Source organism: Oryctolagus cuniculus, chromosome 7, assembly GCF_051225735.1.
Source record: "Oryctolagus cuniculus isolate XC-2025 breed Fujian yellow rabbit chromosome 7, ASM5122573v1, whole genome shotgun sequence".
Classification (NCBI taxonomy): domain Eukaryota; kingdom Metazoa; phylum Chordata; class Mammalia; order Lagomorpha; family Leporidae; genus Oryctolagus; species Oryctolagus cuniculus.
Genome location: NC_142873.1, coordinates 160358748 through 160369836, shown reverse-complemented (window position 1 = coordinate 160369836; position 11089 = coordinate 160358748). Strand labels below are relative to the sequence as shown.

Sequence of the window (11089 nt, the reverse complement as noted above, 5' to 3'; positions counted from 1 at the left end):
TTATCTTCTTTAAGAAAACTCCAGAGGAAAGGGGAGGTTGGTGCTGCAGTTAAGAACCAGAGGCTCCGGGCGCAGGGGCTGGCGATCAAGTCACCAGGTCAAGCCCACCGGCCAAGAGTGTGGGGGTGGAGCCGTGGAGGGCATGGTCTCTCCTCTTGCCCATTCAGAGTCTGAGGTCATTGCCGCTTCCTGGCCATCACTCCAGGATGGTATTCTGAATACCATACCTGAGAAGGAGCCATAGCTGCCCGGCAAACAGGGGCAAAGCCCCTGCGGCCTTTGAACTATAATGGTCGTGCTGGCTCGGGGGCGAGGGCTCCAAGGAAGTAGCCACTTCTATGTGGTGTCACCACCCTGGCTGAGCTCCCCATCATACATGAGGTAGTGCCCGTGGTAAACAAGCCAGGCAGGTGCCACACTGTTCCTTGCAAGGTTGCTGGGTCTGTGCAAGGAGGGGCCGTGTGTCTGCCCAAGAAGTGGCTGCCAGGAGCCAGCACTGACAGCATCTGCTCTTAGCCCAGGAGAGACCAGGGACCTGCAAAAGCCACCATGTCTGCCACCTCCAAGCCCAGGAGCCATCCCGCCCCTGACCCACTCGCCCGAGAAAATCCACGCAGAGAAGCAGGCGCCACAAGGTGTTCACATAGAGTTTTCACTCGGGCAGCTCCCACCACCCCCACACCCACTGCCCCGACCCAGGCCAGACGCAATGCGGGGACCTTGTCCGAGGACCTAGCTGCAAATGAACCCATGCTGAAACGTGAGCCCCAGCTGTCCAGGGGCTCCTGCTGCTCTCCCATTGCGACTGCTTGGTGGTGGACTGTGGGGAGCAACTGGGAGCAACTCGGACTAGACTAAGTTACTGGAATTAAGACTTATTCTATGCATCTGCTCTCCTACAATATGGCGCTGAGAAGGGAGTAACAGCTTCTACACAGCTGCCTCCAGTTCAACCAATAAACTGTAGGACCTGCTCCTGATTGGAGGAGAGCAGCGTGCTCGGCGTGTGGGTAGCAGAGTTGGGATTGGTGGAAGAGGACTATAAAGGAGGAGAGAGACAACATGCACCAGGAACATCTATCTGAAGGAACACCTGTGCAGCCCCCGAGAGAGCCGGCCGGCGGTGTGCCGCTCTCCCGCAGAAGTGGGGAAAGTGGCTAGGGGGAACCGCCCTTCCACGGAGGTGGAGGGACAGTAGCCAACCCGGGAAGAACCAGCAGCAAACCCGGGGAGGGCCGAGCAGACAAAAGAACAGCACAGGGTCCTGTGTCGTTCCTCTACGAAGAGGGGGAGCGACAGTGGACCCTGGGTTTCTGGAGACAACTTCTGAAACCCAGCCCTGGGATTTGCCCCACAGTCGTGGTGGGGCTGAGATGCACCTGCAGGGCCACAATGCTCACTGCTCTGTTAAAGACTGTTCACGGTGACAAGGTGTGTGTTTGTTTTGATGGATTTGAAAGCAAATTTTGAGCGCAGCTTCTCCAAGTCCACACTGGATGTCTGCTGGTTTACCCCACCTTGAGCCTTGAGCGGAGTTCCAGGGTGGGTTTCCTAGGACTGCGGTGCCGGAGCAGCTGTCCCGAGCCGCTTCTCTGTCCAGGCAGGTGCCCGCTCCTTTAGGGAGAGCGCTCTGCCCAGACTGCTGCCTCTGGTCAGGGGACACACAGGGTCTTTACATTCTGATCTGCCTGGCTTTCCTTAACTTTTCTTCCCAACGTAAGAAGCCAAAAATGAAAATGACGGTGTGCTGCCACGCAGATGGAGAGGGACTCGGCGCCAGGTTTCCTAGGTAATTTTTATTCTTTTTTTTTTTTTTAAGTTTTCATTATCTGATCCATTTGAAAGTCAGAGAAAGAGAAACAGGCAGAGTCTTCTCCACTGGGTCTCCTCTGTGCATGGTGGGACCCAGACTGAGCCCTCGCTGCCGTCTCCCTGAACGTGCGTTAGCAGGAAGCTGGGAGCAGGAGCCGAGCCAAACGCCCCCCGGCCACACACACACTTTATTCTTTAGAAAAAGTTGGCATGCCCCTCTTTAAAGAAATTTACTTAGAAGGCAGAGTTACAGAGAGAGAGGGAGAGACAGAAAGAGAGACAGAGACCTCCATCCACTTGTTCACTCCTTCTCAGATGGCTGCAACAGCCAGAGCTGGGCCAGGCCAAAGCCAGGAGCCAGGAGCTTCTTCCTGGTCTCCCACATAGGAGCAGGGGCCCAAGCACTTGGGCCATCCTCTGCTGCTCTCCCAGACCATTAGCAGGGAGCTTGATTGACATTGGAGCAGCTGGGACTTGAACTGGCGCCCAGATTGGATGCCGGTGCCACAGGCAGCAGCTTTACCTGCTGGGCCACAGCTCTGGCCCACATACCCTCTTTTAGCAAATGGGATCCTTGCTAGCTACTGCTTACAGTTTACACCCTCTGGATGCTCTCTGATGTTTTCCCTGGAAATTTTATTTTTTTGTCACAGATATAAATCATTTTAAAAGCCAGAATTCTCCAGGACTTCAAAAGGAGTGTGTATTCCAATAGCAAAAACCTTTTGTAAATGACTTAGCCAGATACCTTAATCTGTTAATTGGCTTTCTTGATCATAATCTCTAGAAAGTTACTCGTCATGAAAACTGACATCTTGGGGCCTACGCTGTGGCGCTGCGGGTTAAACTGCCTTCCTGCAATGCCAGCATCCCGGTTCGAGTGCCAGCTGCTCCACTTCTGATCCAGCCCCTTGCTAATGAGCCTGGGAAGGTAGCAGAAAATGGCCCGAGTCCTTGGGCCCCTGCAGCCACATGGGAGACCCAGATGGAGTTCCTGGCTCCTGGCTTCCTCAGGCCCAGCCCCGGCCATTGCAACCATCTGAGGAGGGAACCAGCAGATGGAAGGCCTCTCTGCCTCTCCCTCTCTGTAACTCTGCCTTTCAAATACATAAATAAATCTTGAGATAACTAATAGCTTACAAATCTTCCTTCCCATGATAACTTTTTTTTTTTTTTTTGACAGGCAGAGTGGACAGTGAGAGAGAGAGACAGAGAGAAAGGTCTTCCTTTGCCGTTGGTTCACCCTCCAATGGCCGCCGTGGCCGGCGCACCGCGCTGATCCGATAGCAGGAGCCAGGTACTTCCATGATAACTTTTTTAAACAGCTGGGCACCATGCACGACAGCTGCCACTTACCCCAGAAGACAAACGACAATGGGGGGCGCCAGCGCTGACAGTGACATCCACACTTCCCCTGACAGCCTCGCGACCGCAGCACAACGGTTTTCAAAACAGAGTCCGTTTTTGACATCTTGTCTCCCGTTCTCTAACATTTTATTTGTTCCATGTATTAAGAACGGTCTCACCACCACAACTCAAAACCGCTGAACCAACAATCGCTCCTGCAAACTTGGTGCTGTCAGGAAGACGGAAATGCCCCTGCGTTCAGAGACTGGAACGTGGGCCTTGGGAAGGGCAGGTGCACTAACGCAGCGGAGCACAGCAGGAGTTAACACTTCCAAGCCGCCAACCCCAAAACCCCAGAGAAATTCAAGCAACAGAACACTCCCCGCCTGCATTCGGATGGAAAGCGCGTCGGAGGCCCAGGGGACGGGGATGAGCCGGGCCCTTCCCTTCTCCCGGACTGAATGTCGCCTCTGTTTGCAGTCAGCCGCTCTCGACCCCAGCTCGGCCCGGGAAGGGGTGCGCACAGCTTCGTGCGCAAGGCTCCCAGGCACCATGGAGACTTCAGCCATAAAAACGTCCCCGCTCATTTTCAAGGCAAACAAATGTCACTGTCACCAGGAAATGGGCCCCATGAAAAGCAGCGCCGGGGACCTGCGGGAGCTGCCGGGCTGGCCCTCCCCTCCATCTCCAAGGTCATCCCCTTGCCCACGGAGGCCACAGGCAAGCAGCGGCCACACTGCGAGTCCCCCGCCACCGAACGTAACTACGCGGATTTTCCTGTTCACGCTGTGTTCTCCTTTGTTTCTCTTCCGGTGTAAACACGCCTGCTAACACAGCCTTTGTGTCTGGTGCTCAGAAGGGATGCCGGTTGGGAACTCACCCAGGACGTGGGAGGCGGAGGTGACAAGGGAACCCCAAGCCCCCTGGGAAGACTGTTGGGTAGCAGGTGTCCCAGACAACTTGGCGAGAGGCGTGGCTGCTGGCGGGGATCGGTTCCTGGGAAGGTGCACTTGGCCTAGGTTGTAACGGGACTTCCTCTCCGAAGGGAAGGCCTCCCCCCTCACCTTTTTTTTTTTTTTTTTTTTTTTTTTTGACAGGCAGAGTGGACAGTGAGAGAGAGAGACAGAGAGAAAGGTCTTCCTTTGCCGTTGGTTCACCCTCCAGTGGCCGCCACGGCTGGCGCGCTGCAGCCGGCGCACCGTGCTGATCCAAAGGCAGGAGCCAGGTACTTCCTCCTGGTCTCCCATGGGGTGCAGGGCCCAAGCACTTGGGCCATCCTCCACTGCACTCCCTGGCCTGGAGGAGGGGCAACCGGGACAGAATCCGGCACCCCGACCGGGACTAGAACCCGGTGTGCCAGAGCCGCAGGCGGAGGATTAGCCTAGTGAGCCGCGGCGCCGGCCGGCCTCTCCCTTTAAGTGAGAAGGAGGTGCCTGCTTGGGAGGCCATTGGGTTTTGGAGGCCACATTTGGATGATGGGTTCTGCCTGATTTCCCCGGTGACCCCAAAAGCCACTGGCTCGGAAAAGGCTAAGGAGCTGGAGACGGCTCTTAGGCTGTGCCAGGCTTGCTGCCCACTCCTGTCTGTAATTTCCAAGAAGGCTGTGTTAATTTACATCCCCAAGGCCGTGACTAAGGTATGGGCTGGGCCGCTCTCCCATGGGGTAGATTGCGGTGAGACGCCGAGCACGGGCTGAGCAGCTGTGGGGTGGGCAGCTCCGCTCCATGAGGCCGCCCAGCAGCCTGGCTCTCCTTGCAGGCTCCTCTGCCACCCTCCGGGGAAGTCCTCCGTGTCTCTGTGGCTGGAGGCACCTCACACCTTTGTGTCCACGTGCCGGGCCCCAGGGAGGGGAAGGAAGCCGGAGAGACACGGCCTGGAGCTGCCCACACCACCGCCACTCACAGCCACAGACGTGAGCCCAGTGGCGGTGACCGCACCGCACCTGCCAGCCAGGGAGGCTGTCCTCGAAGTCATCGGCCCCACCCAGCGCGGTTGCTGCAAAAGCAAAAGGGAACCGCAGCAAACACACGAGTCCCACCTCCTAGCCTGCAGAACTGTGAGAACTAAATGCCTGTTGTTAAGCTAAAAAACAAACAAGGGGCTGGCACTGTGGTGTAGCGGGTAAAGCCACCGCCTGCAGTGCCGGCATCCCATATGGGCGCTGGTTCAAGTACCGCCTGCTCCACTTCCGATCCAGCTCTCTGCTGTGGCCTGGGAAAGCAGTAGAAGATGGCCCAAGTCCTTGGGCCCCTGCACCCACGTGGGAAGAAGCTCCTGGCTCCTGGCTTTGGATCAGCGCAGCTCCAGCCTTTGTAACCATTTGGGGAGTGAACCTCATCTTCTCTCTTTCTCTCCCTCTGTAGCTCTGCCTCTCAAGTAAATAAATAATACTTAAAAAAAAAAAAAAAAACCTGCTCCCTCATTTGCTATGATGAGACGTTGCCAGCAGAGGCCCGCATGCTGCCATTCAGGCAGCCGCCCTGCAAGGAGGGCACAGACTGCAAGCCGCCTATAGAAGGGGGGTAAAGCCACAGCCACTGGCCTGCTCCGTGGACACAGGAGGGAGAGGCCAGTCCCCACTGCGGGCGCAGCTCAGGGGGCACGCAGTCGCCAGCCCTGGGTCATCGGGCACCAGTGAGCATCATGGGTGAAGAGTTTATGGTCAGTGACGGCTTTCTGTAAGTGAAAATCACTCTCCCTGAGCTAATCCAGGGAAGTCTTACTCACCTTCCCCACGACACGCATGAGTCAGCAAGGGTCACCCGGACACTCAAGACACTGCCGTCCTCACAGTCCCAGGACGGGCGCCTCCAGGGCAGGCCCTTGGTGTCCACAGCAGCCCGGGGGCATCGCAGGTGGGGGCACTGCACGGGGGGCCCATAGGATTTTCTGCTCTCAGATTTCACAAACTCACCAGGTTGAGGTCAAGTGCAGCCAAGACACAAGTGTCCGTAGGAGCATCTTGTCCGAGGAGCCAAGTTCTGGAGAAGTGATTGTCATGACAATCAAACAACGACCTTGGCCCTCAGTTAGGTCTCCAGTTAGGCCGTTGGCGAGTTTCCACACAGGTGTCAGTAAGGAGAAGGAAAACTCTCCCCCTGTTTCATCGTTGTTTATTTATTTATTTGAGAGGCAGAGAGAGACAGAGATCTTCCATCCACTGGTTCACTCCCCCAGTGCCTAAGACACAGGGGCTGATCCAGGCCAGGAGCCACACCCCAGCCCCCCAAACGGTGGCAGGGACCCAAGAACCCGAGCCGTCTCCTGCTGCTTCCCAGGAGGCACATGGGCAGGAAGCCGCATCGGAAGTGTGGACTCTAACGTGGGCTGTGTGTCATCCACGCGGAGGCTTCATCAGCCACGCACACAATGTCCACCCCTCAGCGCACCGTAAATGGGGGGGGGGGGCAGTTTAAGCCAGCGTTTTGTACCTCGGGGGCTTTTCTGCAAAAGGCTCACAACAAACTGTTGCCTTTGAAACCCAAACCATTCAAGTTTAAGGCGGGTCAGAGGATGATTCTCCTGGTCCCACAGCAAGGATGGCCCGGGCACCCCACCCGGCATCCCCAAGAGACACCCACATGGTTCCTCCCATGCTCGCCCTCTCCCCCCAACCTCGCCAGGCCATGTGGTAACTGGGAGTTTCAGCATCGTGCTGCAGCCACGCAGGATACTGGTGTCAGAGAAAAGCTAGCATCCGCCACTTGATGATGGACAAAACGAGCCCCCACCGTCTCCCCGGGAGACCCAGGCAGACCGTGGCGAGTGTCCCAGCGAGGACGGAGGCCATGCGTCAGGGGAGTGGGACCGAGCGCTTCACCGCTGGGGTTGCCACCCCAGTGAGTGGCAGACACTGCAGAGACACGGGTAGGCTTTTAACCATCAGCCCGAGACCGGAAGCTAGCACAACCACAGGCCCCAGATGAACTTGCAAAACCGGAGATTCTATTTTGATTTTATGCAGCTGTCACAAGTCCTCTGCTTATGCGGCACTTTCTTCATGAGTCTCTACTTAATGGTAACAGGTTAGGGGCCTGTGCTGTAGCGTAGCAGGTTAAGCGCCGGCCTCCCCCACGGGCGCCGGTTTGAGTCCTGGCTGCTCCACTTCTGATCCAACTCCCTGCTAATGGCCTGGGAAACAGCACGGGAGGATGGCCCAAGTCCCTGGGCCCCTGCACCCAAGTGGGAGTCCCAGAGAACCCTCCTGGCTCCTGGCTTTGGCCTGGCACAGCCTTACCATTGCAGCCATTTGGGAAGTAAACCAGTGGATGGAAGATCTCTCTGTCTCTCCTTCTCTCTCTCTCTCTGTAATTCTACCTTTCAAATAAATTTTCTTAAAGATTTTATTTATTTCTTTGAGAGGTAGACAGAGAGAGGGAGAGACAGAGAGAAAGAGAGGTCTTCCATCCGCTGGTTCACAGATGGCCGCAACAGCCGGACCTGTGCTGATCCGAAGCCAGGAGCCAGGAGCTTCTTCCGGGTCTCCTACCAGGGACCCAAGGACTTGGGCCTCTTCCACTGCTCTCCCAGGCCACAGCAGAGAGCTGGATCAGAAGTGGAGCTGCTGGGACTCAAACCAGTGCTCATATGGGATGCTGGTGCTGCAGGTGGAGGCTTAACCTGCTATGCCACAGTGCCATCCCCTCAAATAATTTTTTAAAAAATCTTTAAAAAAGAAAAAAAGATAAAGTAGTTGAGAAGGAAGCAAACCTGCCTGTGGAAACCATAATACCGGGGCCATGGTTGTGGCGTAGCCGGTAAAGACCAGCATCCCAGCTGCCCCACTTTGGATTCAGCCCCTGCTAATGTGCCTGGGGAAAGCAACAGAAAACGGCCCGGCTTCCGGAGCAGCAGGGAGTGAACCAGCAGACGGAAGAGCTCTGTCTCTGTCTCTGTCTCTCTCTCTCTCTCTGTCTCTGTAACTCTGACTTTCAAATAAATTAAAAAAGCTTCTAAAAAAGAAAAGGAAAGGAAGAAACCGTAACCCCCAGCTGCTGTGTTTCCAGGCAGCCTTCATGCTTGCCTTCCCCGTCCTTCCTTTCTGGGCACCTTTGCTGGTGGCCGGAGCCGTGCAGGGACACAGGCAGGCGAGGCCAAGGAAGACTTGACGACGACACATCCCGGTCACTGAGAAACTCCAAGCTCCCGGACCGCTGTGACAATCAGCCCCTCCGTTTCAAAACAGGAGACCAGAATTTCCAGAAGTTCCGAAAACTTGTATGAGATACGGGCTTTAAGCCACCTGCTCACATTAGACACTTCTAGCTCTTCCCACCTCCCCTCTAACCCATCCAGGTCTGAGCAGCCTTCTCCTAGCTCTGGGGCCTGGGGCGGGGGTTGGGCGGCGCGCCTGCCTCAAGCCATGGCTGGGGGTGGGCACTGACCAGTCCCCCCCCCCGCCCATGGGCCACCCTCGGCCAGCTGCGATGGCAGCTGTAGACTCTCCCCTGGCAGAAGATTGTGCGGCTCGTTCAGGAGACTCGGGGATCCCCTGGACAAGTCGCCTCGCTGCCCAGAGGTCAAGACTCCGCTCCCGATGCCTGCACCCCTATCAGAGCTCCGGTTCAAGACCTGGCTACTCCACCGCAGACCCAGCTCCCTGCTAATGCATTCTGAGAAGTAGCAGTGACGGCTCAGCAACTCGGGTCCCTGACACCTACACGGGAGACCAGGACGGAGTTCCTAGCTCCTGGCTTCAGCCTGGTCTAGCCCTGCATTTGGGGTGTGAACCAGTGAATGGAAGTTCTCTCCCTCTCTTTCTCCCTCTCTTTCTCTCTCTCTCTCCCCCTCCCTCCCTCTCTCTCTCTCTCTCTCTCTCCCCCTCCCTCTCTCTCCCCCTCCCTCTCTTTCCCTCCCTCTCTCTCTCTCTCTCTCTCTCTCTTTGTCCCTTCCCCTCTCTGTCCCTTCGCCTTTCAAGCAAATAAATTAATTTTTAAAATGGGGGAGGCACTGTGGCACAGTGGGTTAATGCCCTGGCCTCTAGTCCCGGCTGCTCCTCTTCCGATCCAGCTCTCTGCTATGGCCTGGGAGAGCAGTAGAAGATGGCTCAAGGCCTTGGGCCCCTGCACCCATGTGGGAGACCTGGAAGAAGCTCCTGGCTCCTGGCTTTGGGTCAGCCCAGCTCTGGCTGCTGAGGCCATCTGGGGAGTGAACCAGCAGATGGAAGCTCGCTTGCTCTCTCTCTCTCTCCCTCTGCCTCTCCTCTCTCTGTGTAACTCTGACTTTCAAATAAATAAATAAATCTTTTAAAAAAACTTTGAAATGCTAAGCATCCTGCCGTTGCCTTCGATGGTCACCCTGAGCCCCACGGCTGCTCCCTGGACTTAGGGGCCAAGAAACCCCTCCAGCAGCCCTGGGCTCTGCTTCAGGGGAAACCCAGAGAGTGAATCGAGTTTCTTTCAAGACAAAACCCCTGCTGAACTTTTACTTTTAATAACATTTTCACTTTCTTCTCACTACATCTAATATGCCATTAGAGCCCTTATCAGTTAAGCTTCACTACCTCATAAAATGACACCTGCTCGAATTGTCGGGAACAGTCAAGGAGCGCGTCTGCCTCTGAACCGTGAGGGCAGGGCAGGGCAGTGGCCACAGAGTGGGCTTGGGGTTTCCAGCCCAGCCCCACCCCTTACTGTGTGTTCTTCAGCAAGTCTCTCAACCTCTCTGAGTCTGTCTCTGCCTCGTTTGTGAAACGACCTTAACCCAATAAAACCAGACATTAATCACAAATAAGAAACCAAAAAGACTTTTCACCTGGAAATTTTCAATAAAGAAAATTAAATGTATTAATGTGCTAAAGCACATTGTCAAGCCCCCATCAGTCAGCGCGGTGTTGGCTAGGTAGACATAGCAAGCGGAGCAGAAAGTCCAGAAAGAGACCAGCTGAGTAGAAATCTAACCTATGATCGCCTTGACTTCCCAGACTAGTGGAAAATGTGTATTGAGCTACTTGGAAAAGCATCGTGAACAAACGATTGAGCCGAGTTTGTGCCGCCCACCAGAGTAAACTCACAGACGTGGATGCAGGAGGAGCGAGTTTGTGGAAATGGTTTGCGATCCGCGGGCGAGGAGGCTTGTCTGTGACTCGAGTTCCAGAAACAACAAGGGAAATGGTAACCACTCGCTACGTGAAACTGCAGAATCCGCCCAGCCAAGAGGTGCTACACACTAGAGAGAGATAAATGACAAAACGGAAAAGCACGACTTTGATCGCACACAAAAGGACGAGGGGAGGAGGTTGAGTCGTTTGAAACTGCTGATATCGAGCATTTATGATTTGACAAAATGGCAGTTTCTCACAGTTCAACGTCACGCCTGACGTATACGAATAAGATGGGCACTATCCCCGTAAAGTGCACTGGACACGAACCACAGCTTACAAAGTGCAAATGGCTTTCACCATGAGACGTCTGGCTCCCTCTGAAGAACCTATCCCAAACGCGCATGGCAAAAGCACCGTGAAGATGCCTGCAAGGCGGTTAAGGCCGTCACCGGGGCCAGCAGCCACATCGCAGCCCTGTGACGTCCGGGCACCTGCAGGACGAGACGCCTGCCATCAAGCTGCGTCCCTCCCGGTGTTCTATGCGGCTTTCTATGTAGAGACCGCGAGCATTTTTTGTTAGATTTGTTCTAAGTTTTTTGCAATTCTTCTAAATGATACCTTATTTTTAAATGTTTTAAAAATAGTTTTAAAATGTATTTGCAAGATGGAGAGAGTGTGAGAGCAAGCGAGCTTCCATCCCTCCCATCACTCCCCAAAGGCCCACAATGACCCCGGCTGAGCTGGGCCAAAGCCAGGAGCCAGAAACCCCGTCCAGGTCCGCCATGTGCATGGCAGGGAGCCAAGTACTGGAGCCATCACCGCTGCCTCCCGGGGTGCTCGTCCGCAGGAAGCTGGAGTCGGCGCAGAATCCAGACTGCAGCCCAGGCG

The 11089-nt window shown here is 55.3% G+C and overlaps 1 long non-coding RNA gene across 1 annotated transcript; it reads left to right on the top strand.

The window, feature by feature from the left end:
* The first annotated feature begins 951 nt into the window (after positions 1-951).
* On the top strand, positions 952-3995 carry LOC149125849 (uncharacterized). The gene is made up of 2 exons (XR_016236785.1): positions 952-1789; positions 2996-3995. It is a non-coding gene; the product is annotated as an uncharacterized LOC149125849 (long non-coding RNA).
* Positions 3996-11089: the final 7094 nt, after the last annotated feature.